The 15574-nt window shown below is 30.0% G+C and overlaps 1 protein-coding gene across 1 annotated transcript in view; it reads left to right on the top strand.

Moving 5' to 3' along the window:
- The window catches only part of LOC127710207 (WW domain-binding protein 11-like), a 44964-nt gene extending 29923 nt beyond the window's left edge, over positions 1 to 15041 (top strand). Inside the window, exon 15 of the mRNA XM_052215966.1 lies at positions 12847 to 15041. The gene's annotated coding sequence lies outside the window, so the exon portion shown is untranslated. The remainder of the gene's footprint in view (positions 1 to 12846) is intronic.
- Positions 15042 to 15574: the final 533 nt, after the last annotated feature.

Below are 15574 nucleotides of genomic sequence, written 5' to 3'. Positions count from 1 at the left end.
CTCAGTAATACTAATTTTTGTGTTGCACTCCTGACATGGCACAACTTTTTTTCAAAACACTTCTGTATCAAAACGGTTCAATGGAAAAGCTTCATTCTGAGCTGAAATCATCACTAAGATATAATAGTTGTAATATGAATAAGAATTTAAGGCACATTCCTCCATACAACAATTTGCTGTGTGTTAATAAAAAAGTATTTTTTCAAAATGTCACAAAAAAGTGTTGCACTCCTGACAATTTTGGCATCTTTTTTTAACGTCATTTTTTCAATACTTCAGATTTTCCAAAGATATTTTGCAGGATTATTCTACACATCAAGCCACATCATTTGAAATTAATTTATTCAATCAAATGATCAGCATGATTTATAAATATTGCTTTATATGCAAGGAACCATTTTTTTTGACTTTGCCCTGTTATAAGGCTTTATTTGACCATGATGTATAAAGTTATAAACATTTTATACATCTAGGATTTGACAAATGAAACCCTATAGGTGTAATACCACCAAATCATAGTACGTCACATCCGGTTGCATACGAAAATAGGTTGAAAAAAAATATTCCCTTGAATTTGACAGTTGTAGGTAATTGATCCTACATTTCATTGCAGTAAAACATTTCTGAGTCATAAACATATATCTTGGGTATTTCAAAGCACCATTATTTCTTTATTTGGGGTTTCTATAGAATATTTTGGAAACTTGAGGTTACATGGTTACTAAAGCTTGTACACAGGTTAAAAAAGGGGGGAAATTTGATTGGTTAACTTCCAATGATGGTTATTTTCTTATATGCAATGAAATGTTATGTGAAATTTTTTCTATAGTACTGGACAGGATAAATCTTTACTCATGCCAAGTATTTCTTTATTTGAAACAAAGATAAATTCTGCACAATTTTTTGAAAAGTGCAAATTTAACAAAGACTAATAGGGGAAAATCAATGGTGGTATTACACCTAATATGGGAAGCCGTACATGCACCTTTGACCTTGTGAGTACTCTCATGTGTTAAAATTTCTTGCTATTTAAGTGAAATATTACAAATAATGAAATATTCTGAGTGGATTGAGTCTCCAAAATACATTTCATGAGAAAATTTCCTTGATATAGGACTTTACCATGAATATTAGTTGACAGAACAAGCCATACTTAGAGTTTTGGGGAGCTTTTTCTCCTTATTTCTTATATTCTGCTATACTAGAAAATTTTTCCTAAGAAATACTTTAATAAATATATAGTTTTAAGTAAATGAAATTATTTTTAAAGCAGTAACAACAAATTATTCACCAAAAAAGAAGTTTTTTATGTCCCTCTCTGGAACGCGGCGTAAATTTAAGTTTTACGTAAGGACTTATTGAAACCTCCTTGGAGACAGTAAACTTTTATACGGATAGTTCATTCAGCTTGAATACTTCAATTAATCATTTATAATAACATTTCTATCATAAATGAGTGAAAGTTACCCCAAAATTTTTATTTATTGGCCTAAAAAGTAGAAATTTTGAGGAAATGAGAGGTATAAATGGACCAAAAGAGACCTTATAAGGAAGACAAAGAGGTCCATTAGTAGTATTTATCATCCTAAAGTCATCTTTTGTATCATATTCAACTGTTTGTAGGCAGATGAGAATAATATTTGATCATTTATTGGTCCACACTATATTCTATCATGATGCGGCTTGGTTTGGATTTTTCGAAGAAATTTTGCTCGAATCGCTGTAGATGTCGTCTTACATTATACTAGATTTTTCTCAAACTATTGAACTGATTATGACAAAACTTGACAGGAATGCTTGAAATAACCAGTATTACAAAGGAAAAAAGTCACATTCAGTTTATTTAACAAAAAAGTCTTCTTTAGGTGTAATACCACCAAATCATACTACCATCCGGTTGCATACGAAAATAGGTCGAAAAAAAATATTCCCTTGAATTTGACAGTTGTAGGTAATTGATCCTACATTTCATTGCAGTAAAACATTTCTGAGTCATAAACATATATCTTGGGTATTTCAAAGCACCATTATTTCTTTATTTGGGGTTTCTATAGAATATTTTGGAAACTTGAGGTTACATGGTTACTAAAGCTTGTACACAGGTTAAAAAAGGGGGAAAATTTGATTGGTTAACTTCCAATGATGGTTATTTTCTTATATGCAATGAAATGTTATGTGAAATTTTTTCTATAGTACTGGACAGGATAAATCTTTACTCATGCCAAGTATTTCTTTATTTGAAACAAAGATAAATTCTGCACAATTTTTTGAAAAGTGCAAATTTAACAAAGACTAATAGGGGAAAATCAATGGTGGTATTACACCTATAGATTGTCAGACAAATTATTATAGAGTAGAGTTACCTTTCTTGAACAGGTGCTTGTTTGAACATGAATCTGAACTTGTTAATTATGGTCAATTGTTATTTATTAAATACATTAATATGGTCTTTGTTGGGTTATTCCCTCAATTTTATGATCTGAATAGAACTATTATAAGTTGAAAGAATTATACAATTATGAGGATAATCTATATTATCTGATTTTTAAATATTTATGTCTTTTTAATGTAGAACTGACAGTTGTGTAATGTGTGCATGATTTATAGATATTTAAAGTACAATTCTTTGTCAAATTAATGCTACACAATTTTCAATATATGAATCAATGCTAGTCCTGTGAAAATTGAAGTTTGCTTTAAATGCTTGTTTTCCATATACATCCATGTTAACGTCATTTTGTTAGAAGATTTCATCAGAAAACCTAAAGAAATTTAAGTTAATTTCTATGAGTAGTTTTTACTGAGGTATGCTGTCCATTATAGCCAATGGCAGGTCTCAGTAATTAAATTATAAAAACTATATGTATTATGCCAATAACTCTTTATTTCCATTACTTAAACGTTACAAACTTCACCTGATTTAGCCAATTAAAGCCTAAGTGGCCTCATAATATTTAGAGTATTTTTTGTATGAATTTGTGTTTGTTGTCCCAATTGACCAATAGTCATTGCAGCTGTCATACAGAAAATATCTAGTTATGCTTTTCTTGACCTTGAGGCTTGTGTGACCTTGACAAACCCATTGTATCTATTCATGATTAGATGCAGTCAAATTGTTTATATTTTATCTTTTCAAATATCTATCGATCAATCAATTATTGGATTGAAGTGAGTTATCACCAGGGATGGGCACGATTACTGACAAATGTAATCGATTAATAATCGATTACATGAAGGATTTTTGTGCAATCGATTAATAATCGATTACTCTTAGTTTTGTATGTAATCGATTGCAATCGATTACTTTATCAAAAGTAATTACATTACTTTTCGATTATTATCAATTACATTCTATAAAATATTGAAGAAAGTTTAAACACACAACTTATTTAGAGTGGTAATTTGGAACTTTACAAAAACAGCTTTTAAAGCATTGTTTTCAAATGTTTTCAAATCGTTATCTAGATAGACACTCTTAGAGAGGATCTAAACTATTTAAATATTCTTGAGTAAGCGATGATAAACATGAGAACATTCTTGAAATGAAATCGACAATTGTATCAATTGCTTCCTTATATTGTAGGTCATTTTCTCCATAGTTTGCACATTTTTGCTGTCATACTGACTTAATTTTGATATTTACTCTTATTTAACAGGATGGTATATTTGAATATAATGAGTATGAGAGGTTTCTTATGAAAAAAAATATATTAAAAAGAAGAAGAGTCAGTTTAACTAATTTTAAAAGATGGAAATTTATAATTTATAGTTACATGAATGAATTTATCCTTTTGTTTGGATAATCCCCCTAATTACAGGTTATAAAATTGCCAATGGCGAACAATTTATAACCTAAGGGCAACAACATGTATTAAATCTCTCATTTAATTAAACATAATTGAAATCAAAACATAGTCTGTATCTCATTGATTAGAGGTCTTTGATCATCTGATTAGTAATTATAAAAACAAGAAGGTTTTTGAGAATTCTTTGTTCTCTTTTCAAAATCATAAACAATTTACATTTTAGTGACACAACGGGATACATGTATTTATTACTGAACAAAAATTTCAATGCATTGGTTCATTGTAAAAATGTTTTGTATTCTTTCCTAATTTTGATGTCACAACACTATGACGAATCAACAGGTTATCTACTCTAAGGTAAAGTTCTAAATATAATTGAAAATTAAGCTTTAAAAAATGTTATTACATATATAAAAGCATTCTTATTTAGTATAGTACAGAACTTAACTTGGGACTACAAGTACATTTATGTATTTTCCTATTTTGATTCTATTTTCTTATTTTTAACATTTTTGTGTTTAATAAATAATATCTCAAATTATTGACAAGCATTGGAAGTCATTTATTTCAAAAGCTGGAAATAAAGTAAAATTTGTTAGCCTAGGAGATCTGGTTTATCATAATGCAGCTTGAGACAACATATCTAAATAAGGTATTTGATAAACTCTCAAGTAATATTGATACATTCTATTTTATCAGTACTTTGAACTGATGAATACATGCATTTGTCTATTTTCATTTAAACTAGGTTTTATTTCAAACTATATTACTAAAGTAATCGAAATGTAATCGAAAAGTAATCGATGATTACATCATAATTTTTGCTGTAATCGATTAAATTACGATTACATGTAATCGAAAATGTTCTCGATTACAGATTACTGTCGATTACTTTAAAAAATGTAATCAATTACAATCGATTACGATTACAGATTACGATTACCCCATCCCTGGTTATCACCCTTTGTTTTGTTTATGCTGTATGATTCATTATTCAAATGAGCAAGGTGAAGAATCTCAGACTTAAGTGGAACGGGGACCCAATTATTTCCCCCATTACTACAATGCAATTTTATTAAAATTTTAGCATCTTTTCATAATTTTCATCTCGGTACAATATCGGACTTCATTTGTGGGTACTGGACTGTTATCCTGTAACTTGGATCCTATTCTAAGTAGGGTAAAGGAAATTATAGTTCCAGATTATCAAATTAGATTACTATGCCAATTATCTTGAAGGAATTTTATAGTATATAAAGACATGGATCCGGGCCCTCTGGTGGGAAAGGTTGATGGTTTTACCTGTTTGACTTGGTCAACAGGTTGACTAGGTCGACAGGTCATCAAGTGTTGACAGGATTGACTGGTCGACAGGTTGACAGGAATGACATGGTAGATTGGGTCGACATGTAAACAGGGTGGACTGGGTCGACAGGATTGACTGAGTTAACAAGAGTTGCAGGGTTTACAAGGGTGAAAGGGTTTACATTGTGAATACACCAACTTGCTGGCAAGGTTGATGTGATTATCTTATTGACATGTTAAAACCTGTTTGATATTTCACAAATTATTTTACTAAGAAATAATGAGAACATTTTAATGAAGCCACAACTTTAATCTTATACAATATTATTTAAATATTTAAATACAATAAATCATAGTTATATATATAAACCTGTCGACCTTGGAAAACGTTATCACCCATGTCAACCCTGTTGACCTAGTCAACCATGTCAACGCTTCTTTCAACCCTGTTAACCTGTTGACCCTGTCCACATGTCGGCCCTTTCAACCTGTCAATCCTGTCTACCTGATGACCCTTTCAACCTGTCAACCTGTTGACTCTTTCAACCTTTGTAACTGCAATGAAGCATATCCTATATAGTGCATACTGGCAAAGCAAATTCACAACTGGTTACATTTAAATTGGCCTAAATGAGTTGTTTTATAATTCAAATCAGAACTATTTGGTACATGATATGCTTACTGCAAAAACAAAAGGAGTCCAATTTTGTCTTCAGTATAAGTGTGATAATGGTTAAATAAAATGTCAAAACATGATAGAATTCCACTGGAATTTTATATTGCCTTTACTTTAAAGATACATTATACTTGACACATCATAATCAAGAAACAACTTGTTTATTTATATAATATTTTAATAATGAATTAAGCATAAAGTGTAATTAAATAAGTCAAGAATTTAAAAACGTTTAGACTGTTTATTGCATACAATTCAGAGGTTTAATGAACTTCCTAATCAGATAAATAATATTTACAATAAGAAATAACAGGATCCTGTGTTATGATATAATTTAAATCTCATGTTTTATTGATGTATAGTTTTATATCATGTGTGAAATATACCATACTAAAATCAATGGTATATATAACGGTACATGTACTTGATGTTACATTGACAATAATATTATTCCATTGGCTAACTTGAGTCTTAATTTTAATATTTTCTGACTCATGTAGGTAAAAGTTTGATATTAATATATATATACAATAAATAGCCATGATATATATTTTTATAAAATCTTGAAGGGAACCATTTGATTATTTATGCATGTACTTAACTGACAAAAGATACAAATATAACTTAAAAATCACATACACTTTTATAAAAGTAGGCCTTAAAGCTTTTATTGATGTAGTATCAAGAATTTCTAAGACATTTTATATCTTAACTTTGCAGGGTTATTTATTATTTCTAAAAGTAGATCTTTACCTGTAAAATTTTTTTTTAACAACATGGAAGATTGTTCTGATAAACTCATCTTCATGGAGATAGATTAATTTTTTTCAACAAATACTGCCCTTTTAAGCTCACATCACCCAAAGGTCAAGTGAGCTTTTCTTATTACTTGGCATACATGTCATTCGTTGTCCGTTAACTTTTACAAAAATCTTCTCCAGTGCAACTACTTGGCCAATGGGAACCAAACTTGGCTACAATCATCAAGGTATCTAGTATAAAATATGTGTCCAAATACCCCTCCTGCCAACCAACATGGCCTACCTGTCTAAAAATAGAACTTACATGTATCTGGTAAAATGAAAGTTTTGTCTATTATCTTGAAACTGCTATAGATGGAGAAAATGTGACTGGGGAAGTAAAGTTTAGACATTAAAGACAAATTTACCATTATTTTTCATTTTTGCCTATTATCTTGTAATCTTTAATTGATAGAGAGAAACTTTATGAGCAAAAATGGTCAACAAGACAATAATAAGTGTATATTGCTGAAATTGTCAGTTGGCTCCTTATTGGATTTATTGCCCTTAGATGACATATTTTTGCATTTTGGCTTACATGTATTATCTTGAAAAATTTTAAAGACAAGATCCACAAAAGGGTCAACATGGCCAAAACTGTTAGTCAAATTTTTATGGGAGCTTTTGCCCTTAAATGACAATTTATACCATTTTTCTGCATTTTTGCCTATTATTTTGAAAACTATAAAAGTTACATAAAAACTTTAAAATCGAAAAATACCAGCAAGACAAGATCTTCAAATAGGTAAGCATAGCCAAATTTATCATTTGACTTCTTAAGTTCTTTATATACTTGTATTATATATGGGCCTCAGGGAAGATTAGTAATTGTAACTAACTGTGTTTCCCCTCTTTAAATAAAGAATTTATTATTATTATATAGGAGTTATACTACCATTTAAAAATGTAGCAATTCATAAATTTCATGCATCCGAAAGAGCTTTTCTGGATTTCCCTCCATCAGGAACACTCAAAAGCTGAATATTTGAAAGCCAAGGATGTATAGAACAGAATAGTTGAAGAGCTATATGACCAAAGAGGACTTGAAAATAATAGCCAAAGCCATCTAGGGTGGACTTTGCCTGAGGGAGTTGAAACCTTAGTTTCTTAATACTGTAAATTCAGAAATTATTGCGTGAATTTATTATTGCGATTTTGTCATTTAAGTTAAATTAAAATGCGATTTTAATTTTTGCAATATATATGAAAAATCCTGTTTAATTCATTTACAAAATTTCAAAATGCGAGTTTAAATTATTGCGATTATGACCCGATCGCATTTTTCGCAATAATAAAAACATCGCAATAATTTCTGAATTTACAGTAGTTATAAATGGTGTTTTCATGCTTCTTTTGCTTTTTGGGCAAAAACTGTAAACATAAATAAAGTGATGGCCCGCCTAGACTAGACACACAAAAAGGTCAACAAAGCCAATACTGTCAGTCCTCTTCTTATAGGAGTTACTCCCCTTGTATGATGATTGTTACCCGTTGCTGTGTTTTTTGTCAAAATCTGTAGTTAATAGAAACTAATCAGCAATACAAAATCTGAAAAAGATATTTTAGTCATGTTTAAATTTAAGTCTACAATGTTTGTGAGCAGCCATTGTTGAAGATGCACGGTGAGCCTACAATGTTTGTGAGCAGCCATTTATGATGATGCACTGTGAGCCTACAATGTTTGTGAGCAGCCATTGTTGAAGATGCATGGTGAGCAGGACAGGCTCTTTAGAGACTCTAGTTTTTAAAAAGACTTTGTTCAACAAATGTTACTTCAAAGGTTTTCTTATTCAAATTGTATATTATTAATTTTTTAGGCTAATAAAAAAATAGCATAGTAAAAAAGGACATGACCACATACCCTTGAAGTATACGTTTTAGGACAATTACTAAAGTAATTGGAAAAGTCCAGGAAATTTTTTTAATTGCTCTCATGAAATAATATGCATAGAGTTGAATAAAGCGAGAATGATGCCTACTTTTTCGTCCATATATGTATATAAGTTCTTTGTTTATTCCAATGGGTGGACAGCACCACACATATCCTACTATTTATCAAATGTTCAAGATTATTTACACATTAAAATGTAAATATTTAAAAATTTTCCAATTAAATCCATTAGTCAGAAAAGATCTTAAGTCCTTTTAAAATTAGAAAATTTAAACATTATAAAAGTACCATAAAGGGCGTATTCTGTTAATAAATGTATGCAAGCACTTTTAGGAGAACAGCAGTAAATATTTTAATACAACTGTAAATTTGTGTTTATATAATTTTTGTAATCTAAAATCATTTTGAAGATCTAAGCAAACAGAGCTTACTCTGTGTAAAGATTATTAAGATCCCTTCAGGAGTGTTAAAAGTGCTGTTTTATACTTTAAAATTCAATACCTCTTGTTAAAATAATTTTAGCCACTATACTGTCTAATTTTAAATATAGGAATTCTCTATGTCACTCGATTTTTCGAACTGTCCAGTAGACATTTTCAAGAAAAATCTCATCAAAAATTCCTCTGCATGTTATAAATCATTAAGTGAAAATCTCTACTGATCTTTAAATAGTCTTTCACACTCAATAGTTAGATTATCATAATTTATGGTAATTTATGGAAGGTGGCATTTGTGTCCTCTACACATGTATTGTATTCAATAAACATGTGTCTTGGGAATGTTGCTTCCTCATGTGCATCTCAAATGTTTACAGTTCATGTAACTGGAATATAAGAAACTACATTTACCCAATATAGAAGAGATCTTTAAAACCATTTACATTGTCCTTGTTGATTCTATTCTTAAGGGTCACTACATGTTATCTTCAAGATCTAACATGGGTAAACATGGTAAAGGGATAGACATTTTTATTTCCAGTAATTTATCTCATAGTCTGACCTTCCCAAATGACCCAGGTAGTTATTATATTAGCATATTGAAATGACCCATATTGTTATTTTTCAAATTTGCTGAACTTGCATGAAATAATTGATTAATCTTTGATTTTATGTTCCAATACTAGTCCAGTACTAGTTCAATGTCATTCAGCAGGTCAAATCTAGACAGACCTGAATTCATTTGAACTTTTATTCAATGCATCAGATTTTATAGACTTAAGATAGACTATCAAAGTACTTCAAGGTGCAAAGTTTGTACACGGTTTACAGTTCCACCAGACTACTAGGTAAACGAAGAAATACCAGAGATTTTATTGTGGTTATTTATTATTCAAAACCAATAGAATATGTTTGATTAGGTGTAATTACATTTCTTTTATCAGTGCTAAGCATTTAATATCCCATTTAAATGATTTAACAGGAGTTGTATGACGTTAGTCTTCTTTACGAGTTTGGTCGTGACCGTCAGCTAGTTATAATTTAGACCAAGTATATTCATAGAAGGGCATATGAATTATTAATTTCTATTGCACTTTTGAAATAAATGAAATCTTGATTTCACTTTGATTTATTGATAATAAAATGTGAGAAGGGACTAGTTCATGTAGTTGAAGTGTAATTTTCTTCTCTTACTCACATGTCTGACCGAAAACTGGGTTCAAAATATATTTTACGTTTAAATGATATTAATTATTTTGTCAGGTATTAAAGACACATGTACCGGTATAAATGATACATGCTCAAACAAAATTATGTTAATTTCTGTTAAACATGAACATGTTTTTATTAATATGGATAAAATGAGATGTTGGGCAGATATGTGTTTCATTACCAAGGAATCAACACAAGACGTATATGAATTTCCTGAAATTCTAAAATATTTTTGATGTTTGTATTATAGCAAAAATTGAGAAGGTATAGGTTTGCAAAAAATATAAACTTTAGCTTATTTGTATGCAGTATTTCCTGAAATCATAAAAAAAACTAATGTCTCATTTTTAGTCTCATTTTTAGCTATTATTCTCCTGGTATTGTAGATATATGCCTGATTCTTTGTACACTATAATTTAAGATAGAATATTCAGTTCCTAAATAAGTATAGCTAATATGATTTTGAATTAATTTACAGGTTAGAAGACTAGATACAGGGAACCTCTAACAAATTTTAAACTGAATAAGGTTTCAAAGAGGATTTTTTTTATATTTTGGTGCTCCAATGTTAATTACAATAACCTTCAGCTTTCATGTCAAATGTTTGCTCTTGAGGTGTCTTTAATATCCTCCAAGACCAACAGAAAGCCTACAAATATTCTGAACAGGGTTCACAAAGTTTTATTCAGCAAAGTTGAGACAGTTGGAGCCTCTAGTTCAACATGAATTAAATATGTTATACTGCCACAGAGGTATAACAACATGAATTAACTATGTTATACTGCTACAGAGGTATAACAAATATGACAGCCACTAACATTGAATACTAATTTGCCATTGTTTAAGATCCTATGGTGACTTCTATTTTTTATGCCCCCGCACGTGTATTTTTTATGCACCCGCCGTAGCGGTGGGGGCATTAAGTTTTACCCTTGTCCGTCTGTACGTACGGCCCAAAATTGGTTTCTGTTCTCTAACTTGAGTTTGCCTCAACCAAATGGTATGAAACTTATACACAATGCTTATTACCACAAAACACAGATCAAGTTTGAATTTTGGTGGCGTCACTTTAACCATTCTAGAGTTATGCCCCTTTATAAATGGAAATACTGCAAAATTTTTAGTTTCCGTTCTCTAACTTAAGTTTGCCTCAACCAAATGGTATGAAACTTATACACAATGCTTATTACCACAAAACACAGATCAAGTTTGAATTTTGGTGGCATCACTTTAACCGTTCTAGAGTTATGCCCCTTTACAAATGGAAAAATTGCAAAATTTTTAGTTTCCGTTCTCTAACTTAAGTTTGCCTCAACCAAATGTTATAAAACTTATACACAATGCTTATTACCACAAAAGACAGATCAAGTTTGAATTTTGGTGGCGTCACTTTTACTGTTCTAGAGTTATGCCCCTTTATAAATTGAAAAATTGCAAAATTTTTATTTTCTTCTAAATATCAAGTTATTTTTAAAATTGGAGTTATCTTATTTTGTCCATGATTATAGTTGAATCAACAACAATCAATGCTTTATACAATGCAATGTTTAATTTTGACTTCCACTGATAAAACACAGATCAAGTTGAATTTGGGTAGTGTCACTTTAACCATTATTGAGTTATGCCTCTTTATAAATCGAAAGATTGCAAAATTTTTAGTTTCCATTCTGTAACTTAAGTTTGCCCCAACCAAACATTATGAAACCTATACACAATATTCATTACCACAAAACTAAGATCAAGTACAAATTTTTGTTTCCGTTTTCTAACTTTAGTTTGCCTCAACCAAATGTTATGAAACTTATACACAATGCTTATTACTACATAATACAGATCAAGTTTGAATTTTGGTGGCATCACTTTAACCGTTCTAGAGTTATGTCCCTTTACAAATGGAAAAATTGCAAAATTTTTAGTTTCCGTTCTCTAACTTAAGTTTGCCTCAACCAAATGTTATAAAACTTATACACAATGCTTATTACCACAAAAGACAGATCAAGTTTGAATTTTGGTGGCGTCACTTTTACTGTTCTAGAGTTATGCCCCTTTATAAATTGAAAAATTGCAAAATTTTTATTTTCTTCTAAATATCAAGTTATTTTTAAAATTGGAGTTATCTTCCTTTGTCCATGATTATAGTTGAATCAACTACAATCAATGCTTTATACAATGCAATGTTTAATTTTGACTTCCACTGATAAAACACAGATCAAGTTGAATTTGGGTAGTGTCACTTTAACCATTATTGAGTTATGCCTCTTTATAAATCGAAAGATTGCAAAATTTTTAGTTTCCATTCTGTAACTTAAGTTTACCCCAACCAAACATTATGAAACCTATACACAATATTCATTACCACAAAACTAAGATCAAGTACAAATTTTTGTTTCCGTTTTCTAACTTTAGTTTGCCTCAACCAAATGTTATGAAACTTATACACAATGCTTATTACTACATAATACAGATTAAGTACAAAATTTGGTGAGAACACTTTTACCATTCTTGAGTTATGTCCATTTATAAACATACTTGTTTTTCTACATTGTTGGGTCCTTGTCTCATTGATTTATATCCCACATCTTGAATTCATATTTGAAAAAAAATCACTGTACTGATTATGCCCATAATGGGTCCTCTATCGGAAATAAAATTTATCTTATCTTATATGTTGTAAAGATTTCCCCCAAAAATGTAATATTTATTATTTCTCTTTTTGCAGAACACAGTACAGAGTATAGAGAGTTCAAACATTGACTGTGGATTATCTCCCTTAATTTAAAGATCACCACACCATGGAAGCCATCTGTATGTTTGTAAACACAGAAAATTGTGTCACGAGACAAAAGCATGGATATTGATTTCAAATCGAGTGTTTTAATAGAATATTTTTTCTTTATGTGATACTTGTGACTTATTTCTTGGAGATACAGTTATTTGTTAATGATATCATGTACAGTTCTACAAAGTACTGTCAACTGATCGAGTGATTACCAAAGTTTGTGTATCTGCAGTAAGGATTGTTTATGTTATTAATTCCAGTTATGATGGAGTTTCTAAGTGAATCATTATGTTTATCATTTCATTGTTCTGAAAAGTTACTTAGCAAAAATCAGTAAACTTTATAATATTTTGTTTGTATCTATGTCACCATTATGTAAAGTTTAAAGTATAAAACTACAAAATTTTATTTTTTACTTTTAACTTAATCACCATAAAGTAATCATATTTTGAACAGGAATTATTGAAAAAGTCCCCTGTAATACCAACTGAGTCATGTCAGTGACTGAATATTATGAATGTTTCAAAACCCAGGTCAATTCTGTTCATGAAAATGTACTGGCCCGAGAACACAGTTATTTTGTAGTGCATTTCTTTAGAACAATAAATGCAAAATTGAAAAAAAAACACCCGTGTTTTCTCAATAAAAATTTTACAGTGTATTAAGTGTTTGGGACAAATTAAATTAGAATTATAGAAAAGTCTACCAGCTCTAACTGAAAATATGGACAATTTTATGTGAAGGGGTCTATAATTCAGATTTATAGCTTCAAACATACTAATTCTTTACCTCTTTCAAATGGATCAAATCACTACTTTACCTTAAAATTTTTGTTATTATATCCAATTTCACCCCCTACCTCCTATCTAATGTATTAAATATAAAGAATTAAAACTGTGTTCCCAGACCTACTGGTATGTTTTTCTTGTCAGTCAATATCATTATAGACCTTTCTGAAATGAGTCTGTTCAATCTAAAAATTCAAATGCAGTTAATTAAGAATTGAATGCTTCTTTTTGTAAATTTATTGGGGTGTAAAAGCGTTGACAGAAGTACATTTTGTAAAAATGTGCGCACGGTCAACGCTTTTGCAACCCTATAAAACTACTAAAAGAAGCATTCAATACTTATAATTACATTTTTTTCTAGGATCATGAAAACACGATTTCTATCAAGTTTTTCTTTTGTTTATCTGTGCACTTTATTGTGGAAGCTTGTGTCATCATGAATTTTACATTTCATGTTGAAATGAAGATTAATTTCAGAATGTTTGAGATTGCTGTTAGCCAATCAAAATAATGTATTATAATGAAACATACATGTAATGTAATTATTATCTTTTAACAATTTTTGGCCTCCCACAGTGTTCAATAGTTTCAAAGGGGGTGAGTCCATTGTCATTTCACAGAATATACTTCTGCAACAAGTTTAAGCTATTTTTTTATGACATTCAGTGAAATTTAATGATCGATGGAACAAAAATCAGACCTAGAAAATGGAACTGCCAACAAAAACGGCATTTTGGGTAGGATGAGCTGAACTCTTTGTACGGACGCATGTAACACAGGGAATTGAGAAGTCCAGAAGGTTCCAAACATGAAAAAATACTTCTGCTTTGGGTGTTTTAAGAAAATCCGCATTCCACTGACCTAGGGGTAAATAAATAGGAATCAAAATCAATGGTTTACCATGGGGAATCTACCTTTTATCCCTCCATCAACCCCACAAGAAAATTAGTACCCCAGGAATAATAATTAATCTGTTATAGGCTACATAGACAATGAGGATTACAAGATTGAGTGTGGTTTATCATAATATCGTCATCCTATAAAATCTAACATGTTGAATGTTTGGTAAGATAATGTAGGTGTGAATGCTTCAGAATGAGTGGGATTTTATTACAAATGGTTCAAATTTTAAATTTTAAATAAATCTTGGGATTTATTTAAATTTGAAGGGTCAGTTGTGGATGAAAACTAGCATGTCTTACCATTAAAATGTGAGACGTCAAATATGTGTGGTTGTTTTTAAATAGTTGAAAACATTTTGAAAAACTATATGTATATAATATGTAGTGTTTACATAGAGCTTATGTATAAATTAAAATATGAAATAAAACACAAATTTAAAAAAAAGTTTGTTATAATTATGAAGAAGTGGTTATAAATAGAGGAATAATTTAACCCTGGTATTGTAAAATATAAAAAGGCTTCAAAATGATGTTAATTTTATTGAATAATGAATTAACAGTCTGGTCTCTTTAGTACAGTAATGTCATCTCTATGTGATTTCACTTTGGGTTCATGTATATGACTTAATATCAGGCAATTTAAGCAAACTGTGCCATTTTCCATAAAATTAAAGAGGTTTAAAGATATAAAGCAAATATCTAAGAAAGAATTCAAAGATATAAATTACTGATATCTAGCAGGCTAATGTGTTATGAACATCTGAAGATGTTTTGGAAAGATTTATGATATTGTGTGATCTTTTAAAACCAATTGATTAGAAAAGTGACTATATTGTACCTTCTTGATATGTACAGATGTACAGTCAGCACCATTAGCTACTAGCCCGATATCCCAGACAAGTAAAGTTTTATTCTGACTAGTAAGTATTTGCAAGAATTTTTTATACGCCCGTCAAATTTTTGACGGGACGTATTATG

Source organism: Mytilus californianus, unplaced genomic scaffold, assembly GCF_021869535.1.
Source record: "Mytilus californianus isolate M0D057914Y unplaced genomic scaffold, xbMytCali1.0.p SCAF_7, whole genome shotgun sequence".
In the NCBI taxonomy this organism is placed as follows: domain Eukaryota; kingdom Metazoa; phylum Mollusca; class Bivalvia; order Mytilida; family Mytilidae; genus Mytilus; species Mytilus californianus.
Note: the sequence above shows the minus strand (reverse complement) of the source record. Positions and strands in the feature narration are given on the sequence as shown.